The 11084-nt window shown below is 37.1% G+C and overlaps 2 long non-coding RNA genes across 2 annotated transcripts; both read left to right on the top strand.

Moving 5' to 3' along the window:
- Positions 1–821: 821 nt before the first annotated feature.
- On the top strand, positions 822–2234 carry LOC148679776 (uncharacterized). Its single transcript, XR_015945259.1, has 3 exons — positions 822–968; positions 1051–1199; positions 1281–2234. It is a non-coding gene; the product is annotated as an uncharacterized LOC148679776 (long non-coding RNA).
- A 3696-nt stretch (positions 2235–5930) lies between these two features.
- Positions 5931–10512, top strand: LOC141378969 (uncharacterized). The gene is made up of 4 exons (XR_015945258.1): positions 5931–7421; positions 7667–7797; positions 8524–8917; positions 9369–10512. It is a non-coding gene; the product is annotated as an uncharacterized LOC141378969 (long non-coding RNA).
- The last annotated feature ends 572 nt before the right edge of the window (positions 10513–11084 follow it).

Raw genomic sequence — 11084 nt, forward strand, 5'->3', positions numbered from 1 at the left:
ATAGTACTCTTAACAGTCTCAGTGGCGCAGCTCGTAAAACGCATGTCAACATGTTTTGACACGTTCGAGCATGAACTCGGTTCGAATCCAGTGTCTGAGGAAGTCGTTCTTTTTTTCCCCCGCGACATATCAGATTTTGCCTACTATTTATCACGAGAAAGACAAGTAGGAACCATTAATAAGTCTGTGCATCATATTTTATTTGCATATTTATTGAATGGAAATGTTTCTGATTCACGCATGCAAATTCATCTTCAGATGGTGCCTTTATAGCAATGTGCGTGCAGTAGATCGCTCCTATTACTTTGGGAAAAAAGGCGACCGCTGCAAATTGTGCTTTAATGTTTGGCTGGACAACTGTATGGTATAAAAAACCTTATATACCTGCTAGATGAACCTGTCTCATACAGCTGCCATTGCACGGCTCAATGACACTTTGTAGAGTGCAATTTAACACAACTGCCTCTAGGAATCGACAATGGAAATAAAACAGACACGCATGAAAAATGTGCGTACGCCACCCATGAAACTGGCGTGGAGCTGCACACATTCTCACATTCATTTCATCGTTATTAAATCCAAACGTGAGCGATTCTGAGCGTGAAACCTGGCGTGCGCAAAGTTTTTGTGCGTACACAGCGTTGATACATGAGGCCCCTGGTGTTTTGTGCAATCGTTCATATAAACATTTATTATTTGATTAATTCATTTTCTTTTCGACTTAAGCTGCGGTAACACTGCACTTTTCTCCTTCATATGCACGCAAATGTGTCAGACTGGAAATGCAAACTCGGGCAACAAGTTTTACAGTTCGATACTGTAGCAGATGTTTTGCATTAAGCCTTGGTGTACGCCCATTACTAACTGCGGGTTGTTAAGAGGTGTATAAAAGCCTGGCGGAGAATAGTGGAAGTTGCGTCATCGTCCAGCTGACTCCCTTTGGTGGGTGTGTCACTGCCGTGCGTTTGGTATGTAGTGGCTGTTTAAGCCTTATTTTCGCTTTCGTTTCAAATTGTGTTGGGTTTGATTCAGTTTTTCTTGCTCTGGAAGGCTGGTGTCTGTTCGGTTGCTGTTGCACCATAGAGTGGCTACTGTGAGGCGTTGTGAGCTTTGAGAAGTCGCGTTTCCTAGAGCTGAACTCTCCCTCGTGATTCTGTTGACACTTATGCGCGTTCCCGTGACTGCTGTCTTCCCAATCGGTAAGTAGGGCGCTACCGCTCGTACATTCTGTGCATATCAAACTACTAGGAGTAGAAACTGATTTCTGTTATATTTTCTAGTTAGTTATTAGTACGGACGCCTGGCTTTGCCGGAGGGATGACTGGCATCTCGTGTAGCGATTGCACTGTGGATTGAGCGTCTTCACCTGCCCTTGACACCTGCTGGATGCTGCTGTTTTGTTTCTGTTACTTTAGTTTTGATTCTGTTTTGTTTCTGTTAATTTAGTTTTGATTCTGTTTTGTTTCTGTTAATTCAGTTTTGATTCCGTTTTGTTTCTGTTAATTGTTTTTTTGTTTTGCTTTTTGTTTTGTCGTTTATTTATTTTCGGTGCTTTTGTATCAGTGTTTTTTTGTTGTTTTGCATATGTTTTGATGTTTGTTTCTTTCTACATTTACAAAAATGGGAACACCTAAAGCAAGTGCTGTCTAACTGACTGCTTGGCTTTGCTTCTATACCTGCATTCTGGTGCATTGTCCTGTTCCAATATTGTGACCTTGTGCTCTAACTTTTACTACATACTATTTGGGATTCTTTTTAGCGGGGGCCTGTCACCTCCGTGCCCCTGGGCGGCTGGTAGCTGCTCAAGTAGTCTGTTTTTGATACCCCTGTGAGCCCATTTAATATTGTGTTTCCTTAAGTGTTTTATTTCCTTCCTAATTGTGGTTTTCTTCTCTCCCTAGGAGCTGGGGGTGCCTAGTACGGGCAGTCAGGCTGCTGTGTGGCGTGGCTCTTTTGATGAATTAGTCTTTTGCTCACTTGTGTGCATTGAAGTTCACTGTGTGGTGTTTTTGGAATCTTAAGAGTGTGCACGTGTGAATTTGTGGGTCATTCTCGGGCCCAGTGCCTAGCCTGCCCGACTTTAGTAAGCCCCAGCTCCTGCGGTTGGATGAGGATTTGTTTTTTGTATTTTGTAACCACCTTCTAGTGCCTTTTTAAAGCACATGTGCCTGTCATTTTAATATTTGTAGTCCAATGAGAAGTGCATTGTAATAAAAGGAACTCCATTTTTCTACATCCACGTCTCATTCCCTTATTGTCAGAGATACGAACCTGTGTTTTGTGTCCCAGGTAATGTACTGGGTGGCGTAGTCGAGCTCTAATTGCAATAGGTTGTGTTAATTCGGCCGCAGTGTGCCAGTTATTGTATTGGTCTGGCTACCAACAAAAAGCCTTATCCCCCCCTTCGCGCCACAATACATTGCAAAGTTCAGGCTTGATGAACAATGACCTGTAAAATCGCATCATATGATTGCATTAGATGAACCCAAGATCATAATATGACCTCTCAGCAGAGAAATTTAAAACAAGGACCAATTGCTCGGTTTTTTTAATGTCTAATTCTCTTGTTTAATCTTGCCCTTTTCGCAGCACTGTACAGCAGAATTTCGCACACACAAACTCAAGTGAGACTGCAGCATCTGTCCCTTTATTCCACAGTGGAATTAACATATTTCAACCTTCAGAAAGAAAGATATTATGGCTTTAACATGATGTAGCTAAGATTTTTTTTTTTTCTTTTGATTTTATGAAGATTTATTTTTTTAATTCCAAACCATGTCTTTGTCAGCAAAAGCACACAGTCACTGTATGGAAATGTCAGTCCATTTGTGAGAATCTGGCAGGCTAATTTGATTGGTTTGTTCCAAACGTTGGTCTCATGTCAGTGGAAGTTCACCTGATTCAGCACATAGAATCAACCAAGATGGTGATCAACCAAGTACTGTGAAAAAAAAAGTTAATACCTCTAGTTATTTGATATCTTTTAGGTGTCAACCTGGCTCAATGGCACATAGGAGTCAGGGAATTTAAAGATCAGGACTTATCCTGAGCTTTGTGTACATCAGTGGTCTACTGTTGACAATTATAGTATAGTGAGAAAAGCTCTAAAGTTTTGTGTGTTTAGTTTGAATGTCTCAAATTTGGGTTTTCATCACATGGTCAAGGAAGAGATACAAGACGATTGTAACTGCTTTCTCAAACCCTTGCTGCGGCTATTTCTTTCTTGGGTTCTTTCTTTTCTTGCTCTGCCTACCTGTTCCAGCTAAATTAAAGAACAACTGGCAGTGACAGTCATGAATTTATCATCTTTAACATGATAAAGCTGCTAAATAAATGTTATTATACTGATATAAACAAGACTTTACTGGAGTGAGGAATTGTAGAACTTGCAAAAATGTAACTGTGATAAGCTTTTTTAAACCACTTTTTTATTATTAAGAACAATGAGCAATACATACACATATGCATCTAACTGCTGCTCTAAGTACCGTGGGTGGAATAGTGATGTAACAAACAGTATACGGCAGCAATACCATTTTAACTTCTTTTGAACTCCTTAAAGGAAGAACGAAACTAAGTATAAACAACTTCAATAAGTATTGGAGACTAGTAGATCAGAGCCATTTTCATACATAAAAAAATATGATTTTACAACATGAACACATTGTAGTAAAACTTTCTCAGGAAGTCTTTGATTATGTGTGGAAGTCTAATATCTCATGTCAGGATGACATACTTTCATAGCAATTCATTGCTAATGAGATCATATGTTGGTAGAGGTTTAATAACAAGCTGCCCTGCATCTAAATGAAGGACTGTTATATGGCTTGTTTTTTAGTGCAGGTGACAAGGTCAGGTGATTGCAAAGCAGATACTTTAAAGTACCCCTGATACCAGAGGTGGATCAATCACAGTAATTTGTGTGCAGAGAGGTGTGATAATGTTTGAAGAAACCACTATGAGTGGAAGATTAAAGAACATCCCTATTCACCACTACCTCCTGCTTCTAATGCGGCTTGGGCTAAACACTCTCTGGAGACACATCACAGATAGGGAACTATTACTTTATACTTGGTGAAATGGGAGAATGGATGAAACACAAGGAGAACTTTAATGATAATAACCAAGAGATGAATGTCAGCACAGAAATAAAGGTAAAGATTTAATGTCTGACACCAAAATCAGAGAGGTTCCATTCCAACCTGTAATTGGATCTTTCATATTACACCATAAGAGTCCGATTTAGTGGTTATGCACATTATAGATGGCTATTTTAGTAGCACAAGATGGGCTCACCCTCGGTACAGATGTATCAGCTTCATTTAAAATCGTATAGCAAACACACAATGACTCATTCAGTTGGCTGGTGTTTTGTGTACCAGGCTTGGCAGGTGGCTTATGTTTGATAAGCTTTGCTATTCGAATACAAATGAGCAGATTTAAGGGGCCATGGAAGTTTATCTTGCACTGTGACTGTGAAATGCTTAATGCATTTGGTTCATCTTTGAAAGACATTTCGTCTAAAATTTGATATGTTTGTGAATTAGAAAAAAAAATGAATGAAATTCAGCTAGCATGAACAAAACCTGCCAAACCATTATTGTTTTGCACAATATATGAATTTTCTAAAAAGCAGCTGACTTTTATAGGATCCAATCAGATTAGTTAAAATGGGAGCTTCTTACCTTGTAGATTTTAACATGGTCAATTGATTAGATTTTATTTTTTTAATACAAGTGTGATCATATTGCACAAACAAAACTCCTAGTGTAAAGAATACTTTACAAATACAATTTACTCTTCTCAAAAACTCTATTTTGCTAACAAATTTTAAGTGAAGTAAGCCTTCTAAGTTAGTTAAGTTTGGCTTATACCCATTCTCAAAATTTGGCCACTGCTATTGAACCATTTCAATGCAAACACACAATTTCCACAAAGCCACCTTTCCACTAACGTGAGCATGTCACGGTACGGGATTGAAAACAGAACAAAAACAGGTTGTAGAATCCAAGTGGAGATTTTAATGACTTCTTGTGCAGTGAAAGTGACAAAAATCTAAATAACAAAGTAATAAACAAACAAGGAACTCAAACAGATTAAACTCAAACTACACCTTAACAACTAAGGCAAGATGCAAAAGCAAGATCAGGAACACATACCAACGAAGACAACAACGACCAACTAACAAACAGAGGATGAATGGTTGAATATATAGTCCAGGTAATCAATGGTGAAAGGAGACAGCTGTGGTAGCAAATCGGTGTATAAGACAGACCGGGTGTGTGCGCTAAAGAATGTATGGAAATCTAGTTCTTAAGCCACTGTAGTTTGCTGGGAGTTGCTGGCGAACTACAGTGGCATCTGGTGGACAAACACAGTAATGACAGAGCATGCCAGAGCAAGCCAGGTCTAGTGGCGTTTCCACTGTCACTTCTGGGGGCTGACCAGGTCAAAGTCGGGCTTCCCCTGGGCCAGCAGTATCTTGGCCCAAAGAAGGCCAGCTGGGGCTTTGGGGCAGAGTGAAAGGAGAGGCGGAGCTTGCCCGAGTCTGGTAAAGATGGTGTGCTACCATTAAATCTGTTTTCCGATCGCACACGAGTATATGCAAAAAAATAAATAAATCTGGGGAAAAAAATAGCTGGTCAGTTTAAGATAGGCTATTCAATAAAACTACTTAGACTAGTGGTCTTTTTATTTATTCATTTATTTTATATTTAAGATCCTCCTTCTGTTTACCTTTTAAAATGTAATGTGCTAATAATAATAAAGTCATTTTAATTTAATAAGTGATACATCTTTGCTGCGTCCTCCTTGATGTTTTTAATAACACATAATAATCTTTACATCACATTAAAGATACAGCAACCAGTAGCTTTCAGTTGTCGAGAGTTTTTGTCAAGTTTAAAAAGTGTGTCTAAGAAGTATTCATAGCGCTTCACTTTTTCCACATTTTTTATGTTACAGCCTTATTCCCAAAATGGATTAAATTCATTTATTTACTCACAATCTACACACAATATCTCATAATAACAATGTGAAAAAAAAGATTTTTTGAAATTGTAGCAAATTCATTAAAAATAAAAAAACTGAAAAATCACATGTACATGTGTTCACACCCTTTGCCGTGAAGCTCTAAATAGAGCTCAGGTACATTCTGTTTCCACTAATCATTTTTGAGATGTTTCAGCAGCTTAATTAGAGTTCACCTTTGGTAAATTCAGTTGATTATACATGGTTTGAAATGGTATACACCTGTCTATATATGGTCCCAGGTTTGGCAGTGCATGTCAAAGCACAAACCAAGCAAGAAGACAAAGGAATTGTCTGTATAGGATTGTTTTGGGGCACAAGGCCTGGGAACGTTACAGAAAAATTTCTACTGCTCTGAAAGTTCAATGAGCACAGTGGCCTCCATTATCCGTAAGTGGAAGATGTTTGGAAGCTGAGCATCTAAGCTGAGTGATCGGGGGAGAAGGGCCTTGGTCAGGGAGGTAATAAATAACTCAATGGTCACTCTGTCTGAGCTCCAGCGTTCTTCTGTGGAGAGAGGAGAACCTTACAGAAGGACAGCCATTTGTGCAGAAATCCACCAATCAAACCTGTGTGGTAGAGTGGCCAAACAGAATCCAATACCCGCCTGGAATTTTTGCAAAAGGCCTCTGAAGGACACTCAGACCATAAGAAACAAAATTCTGCCAGGCATTACATTTGGCTAATACCATCCCTACAGTGAAGCATGGTGGTAGCAAAATCATGCTTGCATTAAGTCCACTTTGAAGCAGATTGATCAGAAATTTGTGTAAAAATAATGTGTGCACAGCCTTATTAAAATGTTATAAATATCACTTTATTTGTATTTGCTAAAATTACACCTAGATCTAACACCCTGCAATTTCGGGGCCATCCACACCATGAATGATGTGGTAGTGCATTTATCCATGCCCACCAATATTGACTGACAGGCGCAAATTAACATTTCTCAGTATTTACTTGTTGATGAGTTCACCATTACATCTAATCTTAATGGATGAATATAGCATATTTTGGCATGCTGTTTTAGGGGCTCTAAGCTCAGAATACAGTTAAATGTTTGTTAGACATTTCTGTAATTTACACAGTTATTTACTGTATTTTACCCAGTATAATACTGCAAATTCCTTTTACAGTGAATAACTGGATTTACCGTTGCATTATGGGAATTTAGTGTGACGTCGAACAACACATACAGCGATTTACTGTCTTTGTAAAATTTTTTGTATTATACTGTATTTTCCACAAGTGCTTCGATGCCACCTTGCAGAGATTCGACTACTCTGCACCACAGGATTTGCCAAATTTTGTCTGAGGACCCTGGAGCAATTCTGGAGGACAATTTATTAGCGTGCCTGACGAACATCCTGGATTTAACAAACTTTACTATGGTAAGCTAAGGCAGTGTTTCATTTTACAGAATGTTTTGTGGAAGAGAATAGAACAAAGTAATGTATAAAGTTGGCTAATATTATTTTCTCTGGCTTGGAGTTATTCCGTCCATTTGAGAAATATAACGTCTATTTAGATGTTACCTTTATTTAGTTTATTACATTAACACTGCTATTACTTTAAATAAGACTGTTTATGACTATTAGCCATTGTTCTCATCATATCTTTTTATTTATTTACATAGGAACCGGTGTTGCAGCGGGTTTTGGTTTAGGAGGGAACCAGAGGGATGCAGACACTAAGCACAAAACAACGGTCCGACGGAGAGTAATTTCCCCCAGAAGAATATGAATGAAAGACCAACAAATAATCCAGGTAAAAGCACATCTGTCTGTGCTGACAACACTCGACATTGATTTGAGCACCTCTATAACTTGGTTAGCATTTGTTTGCTTGGCGACATTGGCTGAAGCGATCTTAAAATGGTAATGTTAGCTAAACTGAGCTAGGTTAACACCGAATTGAACTCAAACTCATTTTAACGTGCAACGTTTAACTTGTATTGATTTATACTATATATATTAGCTGTTGTGAACTTATTTTTCTCTGGTTTAGAGTCGCTAACGTTAGCTTGTGAAAATAAAATCGCGATGTAACCTATAATAACGTTACTTACACTAACGTAAATCTATACAATATGCATAGAGGTAAAGTTGGTTTTATATTCGCACATTCGCTCATTTAGAAGTCTCTATACTGTTTACTATGTTACTTTGAATATTCCATCAGAATTAGCATGCCAGTATGACTTGAAATCAACATTAACACTGTTTATTTGACCGTGAGCAATGTTGTACTTTGATAGTCATTGGTTGCTAATATAAGTTCGCTATTTAGAGTTTGCAAATAACACTTTTATGAAATGATATTATTAAGGTGAAAGTCTGAATCTGAGAATATAAAACCAAATTTACCTCTATACAATATGCTGATAACCACCTTTTTGCTATTTATTGTTTATTTGCTAATTATTTTTCTTTATCACAACTCTTGACATTTGGTTTAACATAATTGTTACCATTATAATTTTTTTCTGTTTAGATATGGCACTGGCACAGAAGCGCTTACAGGTTTTGTCTGAAGAAGAAAACAGCATTTCGGAGGAACATCTTGATCAGCACAGCCTTATACTTAAAAATAAGCATGAGCATTAAGCAACCAAGGTAAACAAATAAAAAAATAGTTGTGTAGAGGTTGTGGATTGTAGCATGGTATTCTTATCTGTATTTTTGTCTTTTTTAAAAATACATGATTTTAAAAATACATACATTTTTTAGAAATACATGAAACAAATTGTCTAATCTGTCCTGCAGTAAATTACCCCATCACAAATGCTACAATGCTTTTGTTAAACCTTGTTAGGGAAAAAAATAAACAGGATATTCTGGTTAGTTATTTTTTAAACATGGTAGTGAGCTGGTTATGAGCAGAAGCTGTAGTGGTTTTCTTGGTTCTTCTCTTACTAAATCAAACTCAGTCTGGAGGTTATGAATATCAGAAGAATATACTTTATTGTCGACAACAAAGGAGAACTTTCAGGAGACCCCCAGTAGCATCTCTGTCTGAAAAATTCTGCCTCACTCCTGTTCTTGGCTTATTTAAATACCCTTTTACATCCGTTGTTTTCCTTTGTTCTCCATATATTACACAAGATACCTCCTAGTTTAACCCCAAATTCCACCTCTGACATCTGTTTCCTGAGACACCTCAGGCTCTTTTACCACTCTCTTTTCATCCCTTCTTTTATGACCCCTAGTTGTTTCCTCAAGCCATTTCCCATGTCCAATTGTTTTAATGGTATGCAAGTCTACAAGCAGATTATACACATATAACCTGAATATATAGATTAACTTCACACTCCAAAGAGCACAAAATCCACCTCAAAGCCAGTTGCTCAGTACCAGCTGAAAACTAGCCCAACCCAGCTACCATGCTTCAAAATAACTAACCAGTATAAAATTATTTTTTTTAAACAAGCTTCCTCTATGCTTATGTTAGTCTGTTTCTCCTTATCCAGAGGTCTCCATAATCCTGGACTGGGCCAAATCCTGACCAGATGCTGTGGTGGTAACGGAGGAGTGGAGAGTGAGAGACTGATTCCTGAAAGACACACGTGATAGATAAGTTTCCGCATTGATCCATTGGGCCAACCTGAACACCCGCCCGTGACCTTTGAAGCCTCCGGTGCCTAGACTGCGGCTTTGCACAAGTTTGGCTAGAAGAGAACCGGTTGTGCCCAACTGAGCCTGGTATCTCTCAAGGGCTTTTATTCTACACTTTCGTCAGTCGGTAAAGTTTGTTCCATGCCACTGTCGCCAATGGCTCGCTTGGCTTCGATTGGTGGATCGGTGGATTTGCTCTTCAGTGTTTGGACTTTCAGCAGTGACATGTACTACTTCAACTCTGAAAACTAGACTGAAGCAGCTTCAATTTACAAGAACTTCTATGTTAAGCTGCTTTTGACATCATTGATCTACATTGTAAAAGTGCAATAGAAATAAAGATTAATTGCATTTGAACATGTGAATTCAGACATTGTTGAGAATTTGACACCAGAATTAGTAATATTTTAAAGTTGGGTTGTTTCTGAGTAGGCTAATAGTTACAAATATTTATTTTTCCAACAATATGCAATTCAGACAAATAAATTATTATTGTACATGTATGTTCTAGTGCTTTGTGTGATTTATTTATTTTTAATCTGTTGATTTTAATGCTTGATGTAATTTTCACACATTTTCCTTAAATGCTTTTAGCATTATCAATGTTTTAAAGAATGGGATATTTTGTAGTTGTGTCTGGTTTAATGTCAGTAGTACCAAGTACAATTGTTTTTGTTTTTTTTCTCACAACAATATGCAGGTCAGACACTTAAATTATTTTTGTACATGTATGTGCATGTGTTTTGTCATTTTCAATGTTTTTTTCTTAAAATAAGATAATTTGAATGATTGAAATGTAATGTTTTTACATAGTTTTCTTTAATTTTTAAGCATCTCCAATGTTTTAAATAAAGAGTGTTTATTTTGTAAATTTTTTGTAATTGTGTCTTTTTATGTCAATAGTATTAAAATGATATTAACAAAATTATATTATAAAATATTTAGGACAAAATTAAAAGGTTTACAGTAGTTAACTGTTGACTTAGTTTTTACAGTAATTAACCATTTTCAGACACTACGGTAACATGCTGTAAACTGATTTACGATTGTATACTGTAAATCTCAAATACAGTAATTTACTGGCAACAGTGTTGCCAGTAAGTTACTGCAAAAAGCCTTTGAAATGTCTAACAGTATATATATATATATATATATATATATATATATATATATATATATATATATATATACAAAGCTTGATCTCAGATGCTAAAATACACAAAATCGGTAACAAAGGTATTCTTTTTGCATCTGAAAGGAGATGAATATATGTTTTCAGCAAGCGAGAACAGAATGTGGTTCTGCTGTGCTAGATGGGTGCTAATATTAAAAAAGAAAACATTTTTAACTGATTGGTGCAAAGTGGACCTCTGTTTCTTATATACATTTTTAAAGCCATTGATGAACAACAAAAATGACCACTGACCAAAGTGAAAGTAT

Source organism: Danio rerio, chromosome 19, assembly GCF_052040795.2.
Source record: "Danio rerio strain M-AB ecotype USA chromosome 19, GRCz13ab, whole genome shotgun sequence".
NCBI classification, from domain to species: Eukaryota; Metazoa; Chordata; class Actinopteri; order Cypriniformes; family Danionidae; genus Danio; species Danio rerio.